General features: G+C 36.6%; 1 protein-coding gene across 1 annotated transcript in view; it reads right to left on the bottom strand.

Annotated features, from left to right (window-relative positions):
- Positions 1-1,346, bottom strand: part of LOC115218903 (zinc finger protein 271-like) — a 39,312-nt gene extending 37,966 nt beyond the window's left edge. Inside the window, exon 1 of the mRNA XM_029788902.2 lies at positions 383-1,346. The gene's annotated coding sequence lies outside the window, so the exon portion shown is untranslated. The remainder of the gene's footprint in view (positions 1-382) is intronic.
- Between the last annotated feature and the right edge of the window lie 11,623 nt (positions 1,347-12,969).

Genomic DNA, 12,969 nt, shown 5'->3' on the forward strand with positions numbered 1-12,969 from the left:
TTCATACTATATATAAATATATATAATATATACATATATACACATTCATACTATATATATACCATAAATACACACATATATACACATACACATTCATACTATTATATATACCTATAAATACACACATATATACACATGCATACATACATATATATATATATATAATATATATATATATATATAATATATATACACACACACACACATATTCATGCATATATCTCTATATATAATATGATATATATTTAGACATATATATGTCCATTTTTATCCACAAACACACACATATATATATACACACACACAATAATTTATCAAATGATGTTTGCAAATAACAAAGAAAGAAATGGAATAAACAGAGGGATTACGAGACAATACATACCTGCTGTCATATGTAGTGTCCTGTCCTAGAGAAAAGACCCTGAAACTGGTCTCAAGTCGAAGGGCCAAAGTGTCCTGTCCAGATGACCTGGTCTAATTTTGTCCGGACTGGTTGGAGGTGAGAGACTTCAATCGTAAGCAGAACCGTACCACGTTCAATTCCAGTCAGTCAATAAAGAATCCTTTAGTTTTGAAATCGCACTCTTCCTACATCATATATACATATACATATATCTAAATATATATAGATATATGTAGTACAGTAGCTTTATTTGAAAAATTTAATCAATTCATTAAATTTTAATTAAATCTGATCACATGAAAACGGTTATTATTTCATAGCAATTAGCTTTTTTCTTTGCCGGGGTCTGTTCCGTTGTAGCTGAACACGAAAAGGTTAAGGCGGACATTGAGAAAAATAATTAAAAATTTAAATCGCCTGAACCAGCAAAGCCCCTTTAATGAATGGGAAATCTGGAGCGAAGAACCAACAGCTTCGAACGGGCGATTTAAAGAAGTTAGTTACATTTTTATATTTGTGTATTTCTACGATTATTATATCTGTCATGTGTTGTCCGTGTGTCTGCCTGGTGCCACAGTGTTTATATACACACATACATACATATATATATATGTATGTATATGTATGTATATAATCACGCACACACAATTTAAATGAAGCACTTGCTGTTAGTTGGTTCGTCGTCGGTGGCGGATCGGGGGGGTCTGGAGGTAGTTTTTAGTTCCTCTTTTTTGAGACAAGTTGGAAGCAGATATTGCGTATCCCTTTTTTTTTTTTTAGCAGACAAGGCTGTGGATACAAAAGGGGGGGGGTCGTTGGCAAAGTGTGTTTAGAAAAAAAAGTTTTAGAGGACAGTGTTGTGGGGGAAAAAAGAGCCTTTTTTCCTTAATGCGATCTCATGCTTACTGCTATAGAGTGGCTCACTGCCACCCCCACTTCCCCGCCCCCCACCGCCGCCGCCTTCGCCTCCACCGCCGCCGTCGCCCCCCTCTCCCCAATGTAAACATAAGGGAGGTAATCCACTCGGCTTGCCCTCTCTACAGCTTGGAAGCCAGGACTTTTAAATCACACACACATATATATATGTACATAAATATATATATATACAAATATATATATATATATATATATATTATTTATGTGCGTGTATGTAATTGTATATATGTATATGTATTGTCTAAATGTCTATATTGTATATTTAGTTAAGATCATACGTTGTTATAATTAATATTATTAAATAAAAAAATATTATTATTTTAGTATTATTATTGTGGTGGTTGTTGTTGTTGTTATGCACACAATATATTGGGCGCAAAAGTGTTAGTGTCTTTGTGTATGTCTATACATGCATATATATATATATATAAATATATGATTGTGTGTGTATATGTATATATGTGTGTGTGTGTTTGTATCTATGTATGTATACGCGTGTTTATGTCTGTATGTGTGTGTGTATGTGCATAATGTGTGTTATCCCAGACTAAAAACGGAAATTATTTTATTTCTGGATTCGTAAAAAGTTGATGTATATAAACTATCGACTGAAATATGATTCAATTGAAAACAGGAAAACAGGACAGAGAAAAAAATACATTGAAACTAAGAGAATAAAGAAGGATACATTTTGTTCTGATGTGGAAGAAATTACGATCATCGACGTTTTTTCGCTTGTCACCGGTCTCTTTGTTGTTAAGGCTTTGATCTTTCCTGTAAAATTCTCTGTTTACATTTGCTTGATTCGTTCTCAGTTCCACGCCTTGGCACGCTTTGGATTATATCAACTGATTCTGTTCTTCGTTTGGCGAGATACAATAGTGGTGGATTACACACACATACATAGTATATGTGTGTGTGTGTGTCATTTTATATAAATATACATAGTTGTGTGGTTAAGGGGTGGGATTCGTAACCACGTGCTTCCGAGTTCGATTCCATTGCGTAGCAAGTGTCTTCTCCCGTGGCCCCTAGTCGACACGTATCTTATGTTTACTGTTTAGTTGACGGAAACTGTGCGGAATATCGTGTGTGACGGTGACTGTTGATTTGCTTTCCCTGATGTTAGATTGTAACCTAGCCATTCGGTGGACAGAAATCGATAAAATAAGTCCTACTCAAAATGAAGATTAAATTCAATATGACAAATTTAAACTGTTTTAAAGTAGCCCCACAGCATGAATGCAGTCTCATAACTAAAATTAGTAGAAGTTATACATACATACATACATAGACAAAGCCTGCTTTGGATTGTGAAGAAGTTCTCTAGAGGATGGCATGGCTGGATGGGTAAGAAGCTCACCAAGGCTTGGTTCTCAGCTCCCTCTTGTTTATCACAGTAACCCCAGGCCCTAACAGAGGAATTCAAAACCGGCTGTGTGTGAGTGTATGTATAACGCAAGTAAAACTCAAAAGAGATGTAAGGAAGAATGTAACGATCAAGAAGGTGAATGACAATGACCTCTCTGTGTGCGCAGTCTGTGACAGACCATGCCTGTCTTTTGCTGACCTCAAATCTTATCTGCGAACGCATGGAAAACGAACCTCCACCAACTATTCTGCCTATATGTCTGTGCACACCTTTGAATGCAATGTATGCCAGAAGGTTTGCAAATCTAACAGAGGCCTCAAAAGACATCTCAAGATCCACAAAGAGCAGAACTTATCAGCAGCTCCTGGTGGTCCAAATCGGATATGCAATCTATGTGGGTGTCTTTTCAGAACATTGGTTTAAAAAGCCACATCAGATGCCATTGATGGTGTTAAGGTGTAGGTACTGGAGGTGGTCAGACTCTGCATAAGGAGTAGACAACCACCATATATATATATGTGTGTGTGTGCGTGTGTATCATCATCATTGTTTAACATCTGCCTGCTAGCATGGGTGAGACAGTTTCACAAGAGCTGGCCAGGCTGAAGCCTGACCCAGACTTCTGTGACTGATTTTTACAGCTTGATGCCCTTCCTAGCACCAACCACTCAGCAGAATATATATATATATATATATGTGTGTGTGTGTGTGTGTGGAGGCGCAATGGTCCAGTGGTTAGGGCAGCGGACTCGCGGTTTCGATTCCCAGACCGGGTGTTGTGAGTGTTTATTGAGCGAAAAAAACACCTAAAGCTCCACGAGGCTCCGGCAGGGGGGGGGGCGATCCCTGCTGTACTCTTTCGCCACAACTCTCTCTCACCCTTTCTTCTGTTGGCCTGCTCGCTTAGCCAGCGGGGTGGCGTCATTTGAAGGCTAAAACACTGTGAAGCGCATTGTGACCAGCGATGTGTAGCAACATCTGATAGTCTGGTCACGGTGATATATATATGTATGTATGTATATATCAATGGGTTGCTATATACTGAAATTGTATAGTGGTGGTCATCTTATCAGAATTTCCATCTAATTCAATATGAGATGAAGTGCACTGCAAAGCATTGATTAACAGGTTTTATTGATCTTCTTACGTATCTTCTACTTAGCGTTATCTATACAAGCTTTGTCCATGCTTGAGGTTAACCAACTGTCTGTACCATGATCATTTTGGATCCCACAACTTTAGTCCACTCTGTGGGGTGGTTGTTGATAGGAAGGGCATCCAACTGTACAAATCATGCCAAAATAAACACTGAAGCTTGGTGCAGTCTTCTGTCTAGCCAGCCCCTGCCAAACCATCCAACTCATGCCAGCATGGAAGGCATCCATTGACTGATGATGATGATGATACATGTCGAAAAAAAAAAGGAGGCATAGTAAAGTAACACATGACCAAACTCAAGCTCAGTAATGGGCTCCACAATCTACTCCACACTGGACACCAAACTTGGGACAGGCTAGAGTACAGAGTACAAGCCAAATAATAGAAAAAATAATAGGCAGAAAACAGGTGTGGTATTCAAAGATTTTTCGAACATGCTGAAATAATAGCATGAGTAGAAACATTATGCAGTCATGAATAACACTTCATCAGTGTCCTGCCATAAATACAAAAATCTATTTTGAAACTCCAGATATATACACATTTCCCTATTAAGCAAGACTAGCAAGTCACAAAAATAGCAAATATCAAGCAAGTCTGAAGAGTGCTATGTCCCTTTCGAAACCAAAATATGAGAGAGGCTTGGCATGGTTTAGACATGCATGATGTGGTGCTTTATCAGTTATTTATCTGACCTGCGACGTTTACATCATTTGCATAGCAGGGAAAAGATTATATATTTGGAGTTTCAACATAGATTGCTGCATTTATGGCAAGATACTGATGAGGTGAGGTGCATGACTGAATAATGTTTCTACATGTTCTATAATTATTTCAGAATGTTGGTGAAATATGTGTATGTCCTGTAAAGCTTTGAATACCATACCTGTTTTCTACTTACTATATACATATATGACAAATAATTTTTTTTGTTATAAGTAACAAAAATACAACTAGTATTCCAGCAAGTGTTTGACCCAAAAAATAATGAGGAATGAATATAAGTAGTGCTTTTGGATTCTTAATAAAATGCAAAAAACGTGTGTATACACCTGTGTGTGTGTGTGTGTGTTTGTGTGTTTGCATTCTGTCTGAATTCAAAAGCAGGAAAAATAGGGTAAAATTTCTCATTTATAAGTAATAAAAAGACAACATGAGCAATAGTTTTATTGAAGTGAAAAAGGAAGTGGTTTCTATAGAATTTTATTATCTATGGCTGCTTTATTGACTGACCTTTCACCAAACACAGTATCTTATACCTTAAACAGATACAACCAGTCTGTGTCAGGTTGGCTATGAAAGTATGTCCCAAAAACAGAAAGAAAAGGCATCCAGTGCTTTGTGTAAGGTGGTTGATATAAGGGAGGGACATCACACCATAGAAAGTCAATTTGAAAATTGAGACAACATGATATGGTTCTCCAACCCATGCCAGCATGGAAAGCAGACATAAATATGATGAGATGGTGGAGGGTGTTGGTGTAAGTGGGAAGATTGTGATGATGGGTACAGGGAGGTTGTGACAGTGGCTGGGGGGGGGGATAATGCTATTGTTGTTGTTGGTGGTGCTGATGCTTTAGCAAGTAAACTGAAGTCTGTAACTTCACTGAGAAAATCTGATCCCACATAAGTTTGTTCAGAGTTGTTTTGCATGTACACATGCACACACACACACTCACCAATTTGGTTAAAGCAGCATCAGTCATTGAATTTAGACATTTGATCCACACTTCAGTAAATACATTAGCACTAACATAGCTACTACTTTAAAGTTTTCAACGGGATCTCAGATAAAGTAAGTTATCATTGTTCAGAATTTATTCTAGGAATCAATTTATCCTTTAAATATAATATTTATATATTGATATTTGTTTAAACTTTATTTATTATCTTTTGACTGAGTTTAGAAAGCAGTACTCCAGCATAGCCTTAGCCATGATGGCTAAAACAATCTAAACAACTTCTTTTACTTGTTTCAGTCATTTGACTGTGGTCATGCTGGAGCACTGTCTTTTGTCAAGCAAATTGACCCCAAGACTTACCTACTCTATGCATCTCTTTTGTTGAACACCTAAGTTATGGGACATACTTTCTTAGCCAACCTGACATAGACTGGCTGTATCTGTTTAAGGTATAAGATACTGTGTTTAGTGAACGGTCAGTCAATAAACACACCAACATCATTTTTCTCAATGATCATGATGAAGATGATGATCATGATGATGATCATGATCACCATCATCATATATAAAGCAAAATTTGAATTTTGCGTCAGAAGCAGCTCAGTATCTCATACATTAAGTGTGTGACATCAATAATGTTTGAAACTTGCTTTCCAACCACAGGGTTTCAGGTTCGGTCCCACACTGTGGCACCTTGAGCAAGTGTCTTCTATTATAGCCTCAGGCTGACCAGACCCTTGTAAGTGGATGTGGTAGATGAAAAATGAAAGCAGCCCAGGATGTGTGTATGTGCTTGTGTGTGTTTTTGTGTCTGTGTTTGTCTCCCACCACCACTTAACAATCAGTATTGGTGTGTTTATGTCTCCATAACTTAGCAGTTCAGCAAAAGAACAATAGAATGAGTATCAGACTTTAAAAAAAAGTACTGAAGCCAATTCATTCAGCTAAAAACTTTTCAAGGCAGTGCTACAGCATGGCCACAGTTTAATGAATGAAACAAGCAGGGAGCTTATCTCCCTTGTCAGCTCATAAAGATAGTGCTTTTGTTGGTGTTGAACCATTTTGACTCTTATTTCTAGCATTACTGTCACTTTATATATTTCTGCCTTTAGGTTATAAAATTGCAAATTGGCCAACCACATTATCTATAATTTTCACTTTATTTGAAGACTTCGAATGTCCCGTCCATGTTTTTTGTATCGTCTTCTAAATGTTTTACGTTCTTGTCCCAGTTTGTATTTTTCTACATATAATATATGTAGCGGCGCCCGTACCCTCTTTGGCCTTGTATGTAAGTACATATTCCTTTAAATTTGGTACGACTCTATAACACTGTCTCTCTCTCCTACATTTCTCTGCCTTTCACACTTTGCACTCTACTTTGATCTGTCACTTTCTCTCTCTCTCTCTCTCTCTCTCTCTCTCTACTTCTCCTCCTCCTTTTCTCTTTTCTTACCTCTGATTCTTTGGTCTCCTCTTCCCCCACTCTCTCACATTTCTCTGTCTTTCTCACTTTACACCTCACTGATTCAATCCTTGGCACGCTCTCTTTCATCTCCCCTCTTTAATTCCTTCTTTCTCTCTCTTCTCCCCCCTTTGGTGCCTTCGTCCCTCTTTTTCTCTCTCTCTTTGATTCCTTGCCCCCCCCTTTTTTTTTCTCTCTCTCTTCTCCTCTCACGTGACTGGTCAACCAGCCTTTCAGCTTCTAACCAGCGTCACATCTGCCAAAAAAGGCATTTTTTTCCAAATATGCCAGCTAAACTAAATTGTACTGTCTATAGTCATAAGACACCCACTGTTTTTGTCCTGTTTTTACCATTATTGTTTTTTGTATTTATATTCGTGTGGCATCATCCGTTTTTCTGTCCCTGTTTCATATACATTCGATCCTTTTTCCAAGAAATCTAATGCTCGTAGCTTAGTTTTTCCTTGGGGCTGGCCGGATCGGAGCGATCTCAAGATTAATCAGCCGAAATTGTGAGGATGATCCGGTTCTTGACTGAAGATTGAAGGCTTTGAATGTCCCGTCTGTGCTTTTTGTATCGTCTTCTAAATGTTTGACGTTCTTGTCCCAGTTTGTTTTTTTATACATATAATATATATATATATATATATATATATTTCTTTACTACCCACAAGGGGCTAAACACAGAGGGGACAAACAAGGACAGACAAAGCGATTAAGTCGATTCCATCGACCCCAGTGCGTAACTGGTACTTAATTTGTCGACCCCGAAAGGATGAAAGGCAAAGTCAACCTCGGCGGAATTTGAACTCAGAACGTAACGGCAGACGAAATACAGCTACGCATTTCGCCCGGCGTGCTACCGTTTCTGCCAGCTCGCCGCTTTATATATATATATATACGTATGTATGTATGTATATAATATATATATATATACGTATGTATGTATATATATATATATATACGTATGTATGTATGTATACAACAAGCTTCCATACAGTTTCTGTCTACCAAATCCATTCACAAAGCTTTGGTCAGCTAAGGGCTATAGTAGATGACCATTGTCTAAGGTGCCATGCTATGGAACTGAACCTGTGACTAAACGGTTGGGAAGCAGTCATGCCTTCACCTATGTGTATGCACGTCTCATTCCCAAGATTCTCAGGATCAACACTCAAAGATGAAATTTAGCCATTGTGAGGTAGCTAGAATTAAAGAAGAATGCGGAATTGGTTTTGATACCAACAAATCAATTGGTTACATACTTCACTTTATACTTCAAACAATGTTTAAATCATCATCATCATCATCATTTACTGTCCGTTGTCCATGCTGGCATGGGTTGGACAGTTTGACGACCAGGCTGGCTTGCTGGAGGACTGCACTACACTCCAGTCTGACTTGGCATGGTTTTCTACGACTAGATAACCTTCCGAACGCCAAAAGGTCCATAACAATGTTTTAATTGGTTTGCAATCCACTGGATCTCATTAAAGATTAGGAAATATAATTATGAGAAAGTTCCTGGTTTTTGATAAAAGAAAATACAGGTGGATCAGTTAATTATGATTTTATTCAACATATTCCCCTCTCAGATTCATGCATTTATTTCAGCAGTCCTTCAGTTTTCTAAGTCCTGTAAAAGAACTCAGATGGTTGGGCTTCCAGCCAGGCTTTCATGATACCATTTAAAGCACTCTCTTGTAGTTTCTATGATTTTTTTTTCTCAGTGTCAAACTATCTGAGACCAACCATATTAACTGTTTCAATACCAATGGACACAAGGCTGTTATAAAAAGAAAACAGTGCCCATTAAGTCCCACTGTCCTATAAATAGGACACTAAATGTGAACATTAAATAAGCTATATCACATTGTCTCAGTGTCCTATTTATAGGACACCAAGTATTTCCATTTCTACTTGAAGTAAAGGAGTTTTAATAATTATTTTTTTCATTTTAACCTATTTTCAATCATCTGTAAAAATTTAAAAGTAATATTCAGAAATTTAAGTATCTGGGGCTTAAGGGGTTAAATCAAACTCTCACTGAAAATATATTTGCAATGGCAAAAGCAAGGCTGTGTGGTTAAGAAGATGGCTTCCCAATCATTTAGGTTTCAGGTTCAAATCCACTTCACAGCACCTTGGGCAAGTATTCTATACTATATTCCCAAGCTGGTCAAAGACTTGTCAATTGAGTGAATCTGGCTAATGGAAACTGCAAGGAATCACTCGTGTGTCTGTGTGTGCACATATACATACATATGTGTGTGTGTGCATGTTTGGGTGCATATGCATGTCTGTGTGAGTGTGTAGGTGTGGGTGTGTATGTGTGTGGTGTGTGTGGGGGGGTGTCCATGTGGGTGTGTATGTGTCTGTGCATGTGTGCACACATACACATACACACACATATATATATAGCATTGTACTCAATGACGCATTTTGCCACATAGAAATTGCAATTCAATCATGTGCTCAACCAACATTCTATGCAGTAATTGGCCACTGTTCACATGATAGCTTGGGGCTCTGACTAAAACCTTCCACGAACAAGATCTACAAAAACCAACCAAATTAAACACCAAAAATTCAAAGCATCTCAGGTTGAGTTGGTGTATACTCTCCAAATAGCTGTTTACATAGCTATATACTCAACCTGGACTGATTGAAGAAGAAGACACACCACAGCACCTGAATGTAAATATTAGTCCAAATACTCTTTTTACTCTTTTACTTGTTTCAGTCATTTGACTGCAGCCATGCTGGAGCACCACCTTTAGTCGAACAAATCGACCCCAGGACTTATTCTTTGTAAGCCTAGTACTTATTCTATCGGTCTCTTTTGCCGAAACGCTAAGTTACGGGGACATAAACACACCAGCATCAGTTGTCAAGCAATGTTGGGGGTTAGAAACACAGATACACAAACACACACACATATATATACATATATACGATGGGCTTCTTTCAGTTTCCGTCTACCAAATCCACTCAAAAGGCTTTGGTCGGCCCAAGGCTATAGTAGAAGACACTTGCCCAAGGTGCCACGCAGTGGGACTGAACCTAGAACCATGTGGTTGGTAAGCAAGCTACTTACCACACAGCCACTCCTACGTTGAGCTTCTGATGAAAACTTTCTGTACATGTCATGTTACACTGCTTCATCTGAATGTTTCCATTAATTGTATTGCATAAACACCTTTCTTATTGATGCAACAAGTAAATTATTTCCCAATACATAAATAAACCTTCCTTGTTATATATATATATCCTAAAAAGGCACAGGTCTGACTGTGTAGTAAGAAGCTTGCTTCCCAACCACATGGTTCCGGGTTCAGTCCCATTGTGTGGTACCTTGGGCAAATGTCTTCTACCATAGCTTCAGACTGACCAAAGCCTTGTAAGTGGAAATGGTAGATGGAAACTGAAAGAAGCCCATTGTATATATATTGTTGTATTTTGGGATAGTCATTTTTGTTGCCAAAAATAAAAATGACCATCCTGAAATACAATATCTGTTTCAACACACGACTTCACATCATGAACCTTGCAACACAACTTCATAAACGTGTGTATATATATATATATATATATATATATATATATATATATATATATATGTCCCTTTCTGTAGAAGAGCATAGGCTCGAAACATAAAAGACTTTTTTCTGTTCCTGAGCGTTATACTAATACATCTGTTTGTTTTGTACACCACCTGCCTTCGTCTTTTGTTTTTTTCGTAAACTCTCCCTATATATATATATATATATATATACACACACATAAATACATATATATATATATATATATATATATGTATTTATGTGTGTGTGCGTCTTTGTGTTTATGTTTGTCCCCCCCACCACCACCACCATCTCTTGACAATTGATGTTGGTATGTTTATATCCCCGTAACTTAGTGGTTTGCCAAAAGAGACTGATAGAATAAGTATCAAGCTTAAAAAAAAAAAGAACTTGGATCGATTTCTTTGACTAGAAAATTCTCAAAGGCAGTGCTCCAGAATGGCCGTAGTCAAATGACTGAAACAAGTAAAAGAGTAAAAGAGAGGAGAAGATGTCCAAATACATTGACATATTCACACAAATGTGTGGAAAAGTTAAAAAGCTGTTGGTGTTAAATGCCAGGAATGGCCTAAAAGTATGGAAGAACAATGGCATCATCAAACTCTTAGAGATGTTATGAAAAATATCAGCTTTATCATTTCTTGTAATTAAAGTAAAATTGTTAGAAGATTGGAAAAAAATACTTTGCGGTATTTTTTCAGACTCATTATGTTCTGATTTCAAATGCTGTTTGGGTTGACTTTGCTTTTCATCTTTTTGTGGGGGTCAATAATATAAGTATCAGTTAAGAACTGGGGTCAATGTAACTGACTGCTCCCCTAAATCTGCCGGCCTTGTACCAAAATTTAAAACTACTGTTTCTTTTCATTTGACCTTTAGCATTCAGATTACCTGTTCAGGTGTAATGTTTATTCATTCAAATTGTTTTAAATTAATCATGTTCTATCTTGTAGCCTTGAGATCTCAATGATGAGATTGTTCACTTTTAGAATGATATAATGTATGTTAGGTATGGTCAGTTTGGAAACAAAACAGGTAGAATATATGGACCTGATGTGGTTAGTTTGAATGCCAAAGGGTTAAGTCAAGTTTAGAATGCAATTTAACTTAGGAGAATGCAAACATTTTTTAAAATAAAATGATAATTATAAGGTGTAGGAAGAGAACATTACTCCATCGTTAATAAAAAATTAATGAGAGAAGGGAATTTTATTTTGGTTTAACTGGACAAGACATAACGGACAAAATGTGTAAGTGATGACATGTCAGTGGTGTGTTTTAAAGGTTACTAAATACATGCCAATGATTATAAAAGAAGGAAATATAGAGAAACATTAAGTTAAGAAAATGGATTCCAAAATAAAATCAAATATGGAGGAAATATAAGCTAAACTCTGAACTAGAACAACTGAAAGACAAAGAGATACAATCTGCCATTTCATCTTCCACTAAACTGTATTAGTTACTAGTTTAACTACGGTAACTACACGAGGAACTAGTGTAACTAAGAGAGCTACACCTGTTACTAGTGGGGTTTAGCTGAAGGACGTTGTAAATGGAGGTTAGACATGTAGCAAAATATTCCTTACTCGATTAAAGAAATATCTTTACACATATGTGTACACACACACACAGAAACACACACACACACACACAGAAACACGCACACACACACACATGCAACATAAACTTAATGCTTAAGTCAGTCCTGATCCCCAGGTTTTATAAGCTTGGAGATTAACCCAGTTTCCACATTGTATAAGTGACTGAGATTACAATACTGCCCCACACACACACTGGATGGGATGCCAGTCCATTGCAGGGTTCACTTCCCAGCTTTTGCTGGAATTCATTTACAGTTGAGTGGACTGGAGCAACATACAATGAAGTGTTTTGCTCAAGAATATTAGTGTTTGCATATATATGTCTGTATGTATATATATGTGTGTGTGTCTATATATGTATACATATATATATTTATTAATATATATATATATATATATATATATATATATATATTATATATATATATTATATATATATATACATATATATATATATATATATATATATATATATTATATATATTTATTGTTCATGCACTTTATTGATTTTTAGAATAATGTTTTTTATAGTATATTTATTTTTCTATATGGTGTGAATAACTTCTTTCAATATTGAATTGCTTAATAGAGGTTTTTCTCTAAATATATACATATATGTCTACATATATATATATATATATATATATAGACATACAAACAAATGTATACTTACTTGGAAATGGATGCGTAGCATTCAAATGAATAATAATATAAATAATATACATATCTGTGTGTGTGTGTATATACATACATACACACACACAT

Source organism: Octopus sinensis, linkage group LG14 (genome assembly GCF_006345805.1).
Source record: "Octopus sinensis linkage group LG14, ASM634580v1, whole genome shotgun sequence".
NCBI classification, from domain to species: Eukaryota; Metazoa; Mollusca; class Cephalopoda; order Octopoda; family Octopodidae; genus Octopus; species Octopus sinensis.